At 53.9% G+C, this 12591-nt stretch overlaps 1 long non-coding RNA gene across 1 annotated transcript in view; it reads left to right on the top strand.

Annotated features, from left to right (window-relative positions):
• Positions 1 to 12591, top strand: part of LOC131483243 (uncharacterized) — a 148177-nt gene that overhangs the window by 119058 nt on the left and 16528 nt on the right. The window lies entirely within an intron of this gene.

Raw genomic sequence — 12591 nt, 5'->3', positions numbered from 1 at the left:
GACCCTAGGAACACAGGGACATAGGGACAGCCCCATCTTCTCTTCTTCCTCTTCGCCTCTGGGCCACCACCTGTCTCAATACTGGACCCCAGAATCTCCCTCGGCCCCGCTTGGGGAACGCGTGGGGGGTGCCACACCACCGGTGGCCAGAAGAGGGCGGCCTGCGCCGAGACAGCCCACGCGGCGATGCAAGCAAGAACTGGAGCAGGACGCGGGCCACAGCCTGTAGCTAGGAGCAGGTTGGGTCTTCCTAGAGGTTTTTTGGGGGGTGGGGTGGGGTGGGGTACGGGAGTGAAAGCAGAGACAGGTGAAGCACATTCATCCCTACCCCTGCAAATGGGGCAGAGCACAGAAGAAGGAAATAGCCCTAGGGCACGGCCAGCAAAAAGCCATAAAATCGAGAGTATGGAAACCCCCTGGGTCTTTCCTTGCACAAAGCCCCCTGGGTTGCCTGCCTGGCCAGGGGTGGTGAGGTCAGGGAGCAGGCACTGGACTCCAGTGGATGCAGAGCTAAATGCTGGCTCTAGTGTTTCCTAGAAGGGTCCAAGCAGGGCCCCAGCTTCCTGGGCATCTCAGAGGATGCTCCCACCCTGGGAGGCTGTGTCTGCCTCATCAGCCACAATTGGCAGGTGTTGGGGTCTCTTTGTGCTGACCCTGATGTAGCCAGCGCCGCTCCTGTCAGCAGAGTGGCTGGCAGTCTCTCTTCTTGGGGTCCACCCTGGAACCCCGACACTCTCTCCTTGGCACTTGGGCAGATTTTTGGGAGACTGGGCAGAGGCTAAGAGGAATTTCTAGAAGTTGTGTTCATTTGAGAGGGGCTGGATGATGGAGTTTATGGGGGGTTGGGGCTAAAGGTCCCCCACTAAGGCAAGACCTTGGTGCTGAGGGCGGCTCAGGGGCAGGGTCTAAGGCTTGATGTACCTGCTGGGAGAGGGGAGGAAAGGGGAGTTTCTGTGTCCTCACCCCCAGAAAATGAGAAAGGAAGAAGGTACTGGGGGAGGGGAACTGTACAGCTGGGCCCCACTCCTCCTGGGGCAGTGACGTGGGTAGGAACCGGCTCTCAGACTCACAAACCGCAGTCTGCTCCGTCTTTATTAATTCCAGGATCGGGAGAGAGGCTGAAGCCAGCGGGAGAGGGCTTAACTGTGGGAGATCCAGGAGAGGTGGCCTGGGGCGAGGAGGGCGGGTGGCAGCAGCAGGAAAAGGCTGGAGGCTGCCTGGCCAGATCTCTCCCCTCTCCAGGGCCAACACCCCATCACCCGGCCCCGGGGATTCCACACTCTAGTTCCTTGGAGGGAGCAATGCAGACCTGTCAGGACCAGGATTTGGGTTGGTCCTTTGTTTGTCCACTCAGGCACCTCCTGGTGTGCTGCGCCTTGAGGCTGTGTCCCCACCTGGCTGTGCAAGTGCTGGAGGGTGGCCCCTGGGGGTGGGGTATCAGCAGGTGCCTGGCCTCCTAGGTAATGGGGTCCCACAGCTGCCATCAGAGAGAGCTTCTCAGGGCTGCGCTTCCCCAACTGCCACCTCCTCTGGCATTTGGAGCCGCTCATCCATGCCCAGCCTTGTCCCAGATCTAGTTGCGTAGGTTAGTAATGCCAGCATGTCCCCTCTGAGCGCCCTCCCCAGCGAGGGTCCTGAGCATGGACATCCCAGAAATGGTTTTGAGGGTCTCCCCCTGGTACCTGAGGAATGCTGGGCAGTCAGCAAGGGATGGCTACTCTAGGGTCCTGGTGAGGGATAGGGTGGGAAGAGGCAGAGAGGAGCGAGTCGGCTTTCTTTTCAGCCCACATCTGCTCCCATGACCCACCGAGTACAGGAGGTACTGTGACCTGGGGCCTGCCTGGGCCTCCCTGGGCCTCCCTGGGCTGGTGGGAGGAATGAGGTCACCAGGAATGGGGTCAGCCAGATGGGCAACTCCCTGTTGTGCCTGGCAGGTGTCAGTCACTCACACTTGAGTGTGAGCAATGGTAATGAATGGGTTCCAGAGGAACAGGAATTCCTCATGGGGGCTGAACTGAGGTCTGGGAAGGGTAGGTATTTTTTGGAGGGGGAGGGGGACAGCCTCAGTGGCCAGGCCGAGAAAGGAGCCCCTGTATGTGCCTCCCCTCTCCCTCCCCCACCTCATCCATCTATTCCAGCTATGGGCATCATACTCTCCTCTGCTTTTCAGATCTCCCGCAGCCGCATAGAAACACACACGTGTGCAATGGATTGCCGTCATAGAGGAACTCAATCCAGTAAAACGGCGTTTCAATCCTCCATCAATACGCCCCTGATAGATGAGATAGTCTGTGTGTTTTTATACAGAGAGTGTGTCTCCAAACTGACTGGTCACTATGAAGGCTGAGAAGCCACACGTGACCTCGGGAGACCAAGTTCAAATGAGAAGGGACATCTTTGGGAGGGAGGGAGGGGGACTAGCAGGGAAGGGACTCTAGGAGAGGCCTGGCCCTTGGGCAGGTGACAAGCCAAGGAGGGCAGCCGTCACTGCCTGTGCTTCCCCTGGCAGACTCCACCCATGAGCCAGCAGCCCCACTGGAAACGGATGCAGGAGCTCCTGCTGTTTGTGCTCCCCCTGCACATAGCTGGGCACCCTTCTAGTGGGTGGTGGCAGTGATGGTGGTATTGGTGGGTCAGGAGGTGGGGGGAGGGTTCTGTGTGGACACAGGTGTACGACTCCTCCCTGGGCAGACGGCATTGGCTGCACCTCGCTGTTTCACACAGTCGGGATCAGCCCAAGAAAACACCAGGCTTGGGCGTTGTGTGAGGGGGAGGATGGGAGTTGACTTAGGTACGGGCAGCTCTCAGGCTGGGAGGGGGCATCACGTGGACTGCGATGAGTTCCAGAAAGTGTCAGTTAACACCTTTGGAGACAGGCCTTTAAGCTTGAAACCACAGGGGCCTAAGTTTGACACCACAGCCAGGACTATGTCTAAAATGCCCACATTCCATGTGGGAGGGTCTGAGTTCAAGTGCTGACATTGGTTCCTGATGTCTTGCTAAGGTAGCACGTTGGGAGGCAGTGGGGGATTGCTCAAATATCTGGGTCCATGGGAGTCCAGATTAAAAAATACATATTTATTTGTATTAGGTGAATCTGCAGAAAGATTGTTCATTCACTGGCTGACTTCCTAAAGGGCTGCAATGACTAGAGCTGAACCAGGCAGCCAAGAGCCTCTTCTGGGTCTCCCATGTGGGTGCAGGGTCCCAAGGGCCTTTGGGGCCATTCTCAGCTGCTTTTTCAGGCCACAAACAGGGAACTGGATAGGAAGTGGAACAGCCAGAACATAAACCAGCGCCTATATGGATGCTGGTGTTTGTAGGTGGAGGATTAGCCAACTGAGCCATCGCACTGGCCCTGGGAATCCCAGGTTTGAGTCCCCAGCTTCTGGTTTCAGACTGGCTCAGCCTCAGCCATTGTGGGTCCTTGAGGGAGTGAACCAATGGATGGATGAGAACTCTGGCTGGTCTCTGTCTCTTTGCCCTTTAGATTTCAAAGAAAAGATTGCCACTCTGCCATGGGCAGGGGTCTTCAGCAAGTGCTGCACAGGACGTGCGACTCTAATCAGGCAAGAGGGTGCTTGCGGCATAGGAGTGGGTGCAGAGGGGGAGCCCCCTTGGGTCGCCTCCCCACCCCTGCTGGCTGCCCACCAGCTGGGGTGCCTTGGCTCCCCCCTAGTTCCCTGCGTTTGACCCAGCAGCCTCTTGGCAAGGTTGCTCTTGCCCCCAGCTCAGGGGGTGAGTGTGTGTTTGTGTGTCTGAATCATTTATCAGTCTGGGCCACTGGTGGGAGCCGGGGGGCTGGAGGGTGACCCCGGAGGCTGTTCCCACAACGGCTCATGGGCTGTCTGTTGTCGTCTGGGGCTGTGGGGTGGAGACGAGGGGTATACACAGCTCAGGCTGTAGCGCTCTGGGCACCCACCCCGCCCCATGGGACCCTAGCCGGAGGAATCCAGAACACGCGTCTCATTTGCTTGGCACTTGACAGTTTACACAGCCCAGCTCCGTCCTCCATGGGGGGATATTATTATCCTGGTTTATAAACACAGGGGTTAGGAGCCGTGTCTGCACGCTCGGCTGGCCAGAGAGAGAAAAAGAGAGAGAGAGAGAAAGAGTGACTTTGGAGCGAAGCTCCTGTCACTTGGACAGGCAGTAGTTGAATTCCAAGCCAGGTTCAGGGCTGCTTCTGACCCCTCCTCACCCCCTGTCTGCCTGTTCCTGGGGACCCGAGACTGCAGAAGTCTTTCTTGGTTGGGGGAGTCCAGGTTGGAGATGAATGCTAGATGAGGGTGGGATGAGAAGTGGGTGTTGTGTGTTTGGATACACACATGGAATCCTCACTCCCTAAGCCTTCTGTTCCTATAGGAGTCAGACAGGTTCTGCCCAAGGTCGTTCAAAGGCACTGGGGCCATCAGCAGCTCCTGGGGATTTTGTTCCCTCCCTCTGGTTGCACTTGTTCATGGACTGAATAGTTAAAGTTCCCGGGGTGGGGTCCCTGGGCCATGCAGGCCACAGAGCCTGAAGCCGAATGAGCTGGTTTTTAGGACTGCTGGGCACAGCTGCCTGGCTCCCTCTACCCTTATCTGCTGGCTTCCCCCAGCCCCAGCGAGCAGCCAGGCCGTGCCCAGGAGACCTTCCAAGAGCCTGAGGTGGAGGGGGAAACTGCCGGGCGGGAGTTCTCTTCCTCCGTGGGTTTTGCCCGTCTCCATCCCCACACCACGTTTTTAGGCTCCCCGCCCTGGGCAGAGCCCTTCACCCATGCCCGAAACCCTCCGCCGGCCTGATCCCTGTGGCGCCAAGCAGGTGCCACGGGGCGGGCAGGGCAGGGGAGCTGCCAGGCTGGCAAGGCTGGGCCAGGGGCTCCTGCTAGGCCTGGGGTGGTCCGCATTCCTGAGCTGATTGCTAGGCTGGGGTTGGAGTGCAGAGCCCAGGGAGTGGGTGCCGATGGTTCCTGCAGTTCCAGGCATGGAAGGGCCAGATCCTCTGGGCAGTCAAGAAGGCTTCCCGGAAGAGGGGGTGTCAGAGCTGAGATGGTTTTCCTTCTCTCAGAGGGAGCAGAAGACACCTGGCTCTGTGACCTTCAGCCTCCTTCCCCCAAGGGCTGCTGCCTAGCGGGTTCACAGACTGTCTCCCTCAACCCTGGCCCATGAAGACCCCTTTATGCCATTCTTCCATCTTTATATTCACTCCCCAGATGACAGCAACAGCCAGGACTGAGCTAAGCTGAAGCCAGGAACCAGCAGCTTCATCTGGGTCTCCCACATGGGTGCAGGGACCCAAGGCTTTAGGCCGTCCTCTGCTGCTTACCCAGGCCACAAGCAGGGAGCTGGATGAGAAGTGGAGCAGCTGGGATGTGAACCCATGTCTATATGGGATGGGCTGTAGGTGGCGGTTCTATCCACTACACTACAACACTGGCCTCAGGAGTAGCATTTTAAGAGAAGAGGGAATGGGGCCCGGCGGCGTGGCTTAGCAGCTAAAGTCCTTGCCTTGAATACACCTGGGATCCCATATGGGCGCCGGTTCTAATCCCGGCAGCTCCACTTCCCATCCAGCTCCCTGCTTGTGGCCTGGGAAAGCAGTTGAGGACGGCCCAGTGCTTTGGGACCCTGCACCCGCGTGGGAGACCTGGAAGAGGTTCCAGGTTCCCGGCTTCGGATCGGCGCGCACCGGCCCTTGAGGCTCACTTGGGGAGTGAATCACCGGACGGAAGATCTTCCTCTCTGTCTCTCCTCCTCTGTGTATATCTGGCTGTAATAAAATGAATAAATCTTTAAAAAAAAAAAAAAAAGAGAAGAGGGAATGGAACTGACCAGGCAATTACAATCACCAGTGTGTGCGTAGGCTGATATTGGAGGTGGACTGACCTGGACCCTGTACTGGATAGCACATACAAGAGGTCTGGGGTCATTCCAGATGGTGTTTCTTGGGGGACTTCCCAAATGGACCACGGAACTCAAAACTCTGGGAGGATTCTAGGATTTGTGGTCCGACCTTGGAGTGCGTATATTGGGACTGGGCCTCCTCAATTGCTGATGCCTGTGCAGTGGATGGCATGCCCAGGTGCACCTGGAGGACAAGACGGCCAGCTCATTTGTTCCCACAGAGGATGCTGGGTGGCATGTCAGAAGGTGGAGAGCAGAGCAGGTTGGACAACTCACCTGGCCAAGCTTTGGCAGCAAGTGTCTGGGTGAGTGGCTGCACTGGGGTGGACTCTGTCAACCAATGGACCTTGGAAAGGTTTTCTCAGCCTTGGTGCAGTGATCCCCACAGCGTCTCAGAACTATCAAAACTGCTCAAGCAATGCCTTTAAAACATTCTCCACATCAGGGTTTCTAAGATGACATCAAGTAGACATCCCCATCCCTGGGTACTGATGTAGTTTGGCAGGTGGGAGCAGCCCCCTCCGTCTTGCTCACTCCCCCACCTCCCTAAAACAGGAGAAAAGGAAAGAAAAGAAAAGAAAAATTGGGAGCATTTGTCCCACCCGTGCCCCCTCCTGCTGCCTTGAGCCTGCTCTGTAATTGAAATCACCAGGTCACCTGCATGGTTGGCCCTATACCACCCTCTGCCCCTCACAGTGCAGGAACCTGGGAAGTGTCCCTGAATGTAAGGCTCCCTGTATCTGGGGGTGTCTGCTGTCTATGTGTGGCTTCCATTGACTTACCAGGAATCATCTCTGGGGTTAAGCCACTGCTCGTGATGTTGGTAGTCCATATCAGCATGCTGGTACAGTGTCCCAGCTGCTCCACTTCTGATCCAACTCCTGCTAATGTGCCTGGGAAAGCAGCAGAGAATAGCCCAAGTGCTTGGGCTTCTGCACCCATGTTGGAGACCTGGATGGAGTTCCTGGCTCCTGGCTTCAGCCTGGCCCAGCTCAGGCAGTTCGTGGCCATTTGAGGAATGAATCAGCTGATGGAACAGCTCTTTCTCTCTCTTTCAATCTTGCTCTCAGTTGCTCTGCCTTTCAATCAAAACAAAACAGAAAAAGAAAAAAAGTAAAAACTGTTCACCCAATCGCTAACTCAACTCCACATTTTAGAAGGAGAACAGGGTCTGGCGTGGTAGCCTAGTGGTTAAAGTCCTTGCCTCGTATGTGCCGGAATCCCATATGGGCGCCGGTTCATGTCCCAGCTGCCTCACTTCCCATCCAGTTCCCTGCTTGTGGCCTGGGAAAGCAGTTGAGTATGCCCAAAGCCTTGGGACCCTGCACCTATGTGGGGGACCCAGAGGAGGCTCCTGGCTCCTGGCTTCAGATCAGCTCAACTCTGGCCATTTCAGCCACCTGGGGATCAAACCAGTGGATGGAAGATCTTTCTGTGTCTGCTTCTCTCTGTAAATCTGACTTTCCAATAAAGATAAATAAATTTGAAAAACGAAAGCAAATTTCACTGAACATGGAATTAAAATGTAAGTTTATTTTGGTCCCCAAACTTTGAATTTATACAAACAAGAAGATCTTCTAGAAGTCCATGGGAAAAAATAATGTCTGATGAAAAAGAAAAAACAACAAACTATCTATGGACTTCAAAGTTGTTTTGCCCCAAAGACATTTTCTTTTTTTTTTTTTTAAGATTTATTTATTTTTATTACAAAGTCAGATATACACAGAGGAGGAGAGACAGAGAGGAAGATCCTCCGTCCAATGATTCACTCCCCAAGTGAGCTGCAACAGGCCGATGCGTGCCGATCCAAAGCCGGGAACCTGGAACCTCTTCCGGGTCTCCCACATGGGTGCAGGGTCCCAATGCATTGGGCCGTCCTCGACTGCTTTCCCAGGCCACAAGCAGGGAGCTGGATGGGAAGTGGAGCTGCCGGGATCAGAACTGGTGCCCATATGGGATCCCGGGGCGTTCAAGGCGAGGACTTCAGCCGCTAGGCCACGCCGCCGGGCCCGGACATTTTCTTTTTTTCAAGTGAAATTGCCTTGTGATGGTGCTTGGCTGGGCTGTGAGTTCTGATGTTGGAACCTCTCCTATCCAAGATATCCTAAAGTCTACTGCCAGAGCACCTTGAACTTGACCTCTGATCTGTAGGGTGATGACATCATTACCTCACATTGTTAGTTATGGCTAGTGACTGTGCCCTGACTGCAGCAACTCTATTTTGAACTCTTTGCATTGGGTGCCCACAATAGCCAGGTGGGAGCCAGGAGTCAAGAACTCCACCACATCTGCCACGTGGCTGGCAGGGCCCCAAGCATTTGGACCATCGCCTGCTGTCTCTCAGGGTGCGCGTTAGCAGGAAGCTGGATCGGAAGTGGAGCCATTGGGCTAGGAAAAGGTGCCCTGATACAGGCTACGGGTTTCCCAAGCAGTGAACTCATCAGCTGTACCCCATTGCCAGCCCTGTATTTGGCTTTCTGAGGCCCTATCACTCAGTTTTGCTTTTTTTTTTTTTTAAATAGTGACTGAACTGTTTTGCATTTCCACGCTCTGTATATGAGAGTTCTGGTTGTTGTACTCCCTCCAATTCTTAGAATGGCCGGGGTGGGAGTGGGGTGAGGCACCTTGTTTATAACTTGAATTTCCCTGGTGAATGAGGGTGATGATGGACTCCTTCCTACATCGGAATATCCTCACTTGAGGAGATCCTCTTTACATCTCAGGTTCATTTTTCAAAATCAGCTCATGGGATATTTTCAGCTTGCATAATATTCTTTATGCATGCAGATACATTTTGTGGTCCGACATGCATGCTGGATAGATCTCTCTGTGGCTGCTGTTCTTTTGAATTTTTTTTTTAAATTATTTATTTCTACTGGAAAGACAGAGTTACAGAGAGAGGAGAGACAGAGAGAGATCTTCCATTTACTGATTCACTCCCCAAAAGGCAGCAATGGTCAGAGCTGAGCTGGTTTTCTGGGTCTCTCTCAAGTGGGCGCAGGAGCCCACGGACTTGAGCCATCTTCCACTGCTTTCCCAGGCACATTAGCAGGGAGCTGGATCAGAAGCAGAGTGGCCAGGACTCAAATTGGTACCCAAATTGGATGTTGGCATCATAATCAGAGATTTAACCTACTATGCTATGGTGTCAACCCTTGAATGTGCTTTAAAAATATCTACTTTTTTATTTGTTGCAAGTCAGGCTGGCAGAGAGAGAGAGAGAGAGAGAGAGAGAGAGAGAGAAAGAGAGAGAGAGAATCTTCTCTCTTTACTCCCTGAGTGGCCACAATGGCTAGGCTTAAACCAAGGGCCTGGAACTCTATCCAGGTTTCCCATGTGGGTACAGGGGCCCAAATACTGAGACCATTTTTTTTTCTGCTGCTTTCCCAGGGGCATTAGCAGGGAGCTGGATCGGAAGTGGAGCATCCAGGACTCAAATCAGCATTCGTCTGGGTTGCCAGTGTTGCAGGCAGCAGCTCTACTTGCTGTGCCAAGCGCGTGAACTCTGGGTGTATTTGGATGAACCAAATTCTCTAATTTGAACAAAGCCAAATTTACTGGTCTTCCCTCTGGCGGTTGGATCTCTGTCTGTCCTGGGGTGAGAAGCCCGCTGGGTCCCCAGAGGTGACGGAGTTGACCACTGGGGTTTCCTCTGAGATGCTGTGGAGTTCTTTCCCACGTGGTCTGGATCTGTGTGGACACAGAGCCTTGGCAACCTTAGCAGCCACAGGGCTTAGCCTGCCTTCCCACGCCTGCCCGGAGCATTTGGAAGGAGCTCTCTCCTCCTGGGCCACCAGCCGTCCAGTCTGTCCCCACGGCCCTGCCCTAGCCTTTCCTCCAGGTTCTTTTTTTTTTTTTTTTTTTTTTAAGATTTATTTTATTTTCATTACAAAGCTGCCGGGATTAGAACCAGCGGCCATATGGGATCAAGGCGAGGACCTTAGCCACCAGGCCACGCTGCCGAGCCGTTTCCTCCAGGTTCTTAAGGAAAGCCCTGAGCTGCCTGTGGTCACCCAGGCTGAGAGCCTGTTCTAGGATTCAGGCAGTCGGCTGTGCCCCGCCTCTCCCTCTATGCCCTCTCTAGGGGTGCTTCTTTGCCCAGCCAGCGTGGGACAAGTGCACCTGCTCCTTGTCACCCTGGCAGTGGGGGTGGGGGCAGTGCGAGGAGGTTCCTAATCTCTAAGGAACCTGCTGATCTGTTGTTCCTTGCCAGAATGTAACCAGGCTCAGCAGATGAGAGGCTCACAGTCGATTGGTCATGCCTACCTGGGAACGGGAAGTGGGAACTGTGTAAGGACCTTGATCTAGTGGGAGTTGTGCCTTTAAATGAGGATCTTGGTCTACTTGCAAGTCTCTCGCCTCATTAGGGTTAATCTGACATGGAGTTGACATGTCCTGCTCCACAGCTCGCAGATTTGAACAAAGATGGTTTGGTGTTGAACCTAGAAGCACTGATTCATTTATGTAGCAAATAGGTTTTAGCACCTGCTTTCTGGGCTGCTTCAGAAAGTCAGTGGAGGAGGAGGCATTCAGGCTGGTGGACATGACAGTCGTGTCCCCTCTCTGAGCTCCTTTGTTCCAGTCCCAGCTCTGGCTTCGGACTCCAGGCAGGCCCTGGAAGAGCGGGTGGACGTGGGTGGATGCCGCCTACATAGGAGAGCTGGATGGAGTTTCCAGTTCCCAGGTTTGGCCCCAGCCCAGTTGTGTGATCATTGGGGGCATCTGAGGGGGAGTGAACCAGCAGATGGAAGCACTTGTTCTTTCTGCTTGTCAGGATTTACAAAGAAAAAAAATTTTTAAAGATTTATTTTTATTTGTATTACAAAGTCAGATATACAGAGAGGAGGAAAGACAGAGAGGAAGATCTTCTGTCCGATGATTCACTCTCCAAGTGAGTGCAATGGCTGGTGCTGTGCTGATTTGAAGCTGTGATTCAGGAACATTCTCCAGGTCACCCACGTGGGTGCAGGGTCCCAAAGCACTGGGCTGTCCTCGACTGCTTTCCCAGACCACAAGCAGGGAGCTGGATGGGAGGTGGAGCAGCCAGGATATGAACCAGCACCCATATGAGATCCCGGCACTTGCAAGGTAAGGATTTTAGCCATTGTGCCATCACATCAGCCCCAAATTAACTAATTTTTTAGAAAAATGAATGTATCCCTACCTCACACCACACACAAAAATTAATCACAGATGGATCATACATGGTTTTTTAGTACCAAAATAAGCATGCCTTCAATTTCGGTTTCCACAGATATCTTGGAGTACCCTCATACTTCTGGCTCTGTGCTGGACATCGAAACGGACGTAAGTGGTGAGACCTAGGTGAATCTACCCCGGGAGCCGCATTATTTCTTTTGACTCCAGTATTCAAAATAGAGTATTACTGTCTCAGTGGTTTCATGGGATGGTCATTTACTACCTGGCAAGATGACTGATTCCCTGCTCCAGACTCTGCAGTAGGATTTTAGTACAATTTTTTAAAAAACCCACACTAAGTAGGATGCTGGGATTCTGTGTCTGAAATGTTTCTCTCCAGGTAACTCAGGAAAGAAGTTCACTGAGTCCAGTGCTGTGGAATAACAGGTAAAGCCAACACCTTCGACACCAGCATCCCCTATGCATGAGGGTTCGAGTCTTGGCTGCTTCATTTCCAACCCAGCTACCTGCTCAAGCCTCTGGGAGAGCATCAGAAGACAGCCCAAGTGCTTGGAACCCTGCACCCATATGAGACCCAGAAGAAGTTCCAGACTGCTGGCTTTGGCCTAGCCCAGCTCCAGGCATTGCAACCCTTTGGGGAGTGAACCAGCAGATGGAAGATTTTTTTCTTCTCTCTCTTTCTCTGTAACTGACTTTCAAATAAAGAAAATTTAAAAATAAACAAGGGAGGAGTCCTTCAGTGAATGTTGCAGATAAAAGAGTGGAAAATAGGTTTTCTCTTGGAGAGAGAGGCTGGGGGGAAAACTCCACCCTGCACCTCCCCCTGAGCCCCCCAACCCAACCTGGTGCTTGACACTCCACCAGGGACGTGATGGAGACTGCAAGCGTGATTCAGGAGGGACAAACAGGCCTTTGCTCTCAGCTCTTTGCTCCTTTCCCCTCCAGCAAAGCCCTCCTTTGTTCCCCAGCAGCAAAGGGGCAGGGTTTGCCAGTTTCCTGGCCCTGGAAGGCTGGAGTAGGGGGTAGGTGGCAGCATGCCAAACTCCACAGGATAAGAGGGGCTCCAGGAAGGGGCCGAGTCCGGCCACAGAGCTGTTGACCAGGGCCCAGCTGGGCCCACGGCCGCCTCGGCCCATGTTCTAGGTTTTAATCATGTCCACCGCCCCAGCTGGGCTGCCGCCAAGCCCTCACTCACTCACGGGAAAGTGCCAAAGCCCAGGCCGTGCCAGGCTCAGCGGAGGCACCAAGCCAAGATCAGCAGAGCTGTTCTCAGGAAAGCTGGGAGATTAGGCAGACCGGCCAGTGGGGGGCTCAGGTGTCAGCCCTCTTGCCCCTGCCTGGAAACCAAGGGCAGGATTGCAACTTGGTGGTGGTGATGGTCGGGGGGCAAGGGCATGGATGTGCGTCACCAGCTGGGGACATGGGGACACTGACTGGGCAGCCTGAGCCAGGCCCAGGTCTCACGAACTCCAGTTCCCTGGGGCCCAGTTGATGCCAAGTCTGAATCCTGCACAGGTGGGACTGGGTGACAGTGGCCTTGGACTTG

Source organism: Ochotona princeps, chromosome 24, assembly GCF_030435755.1.
Source record: "Ochotona princeps isolate mOchPri1 chromosome 24, mOchPri1.hap1, whole genome shotgun sequence".
NCBI classification, from domain to species: Eukaryota; Metazoa; Chordata; class Mammalia; order Lagomorpha; family Ochotonidae; genus Ochotona; species Ochotona princeps.
Note: the sequence above shows the minus strand (reverse complement) of the source record. Positions and strands in the feature narration are given on the sequence as shown.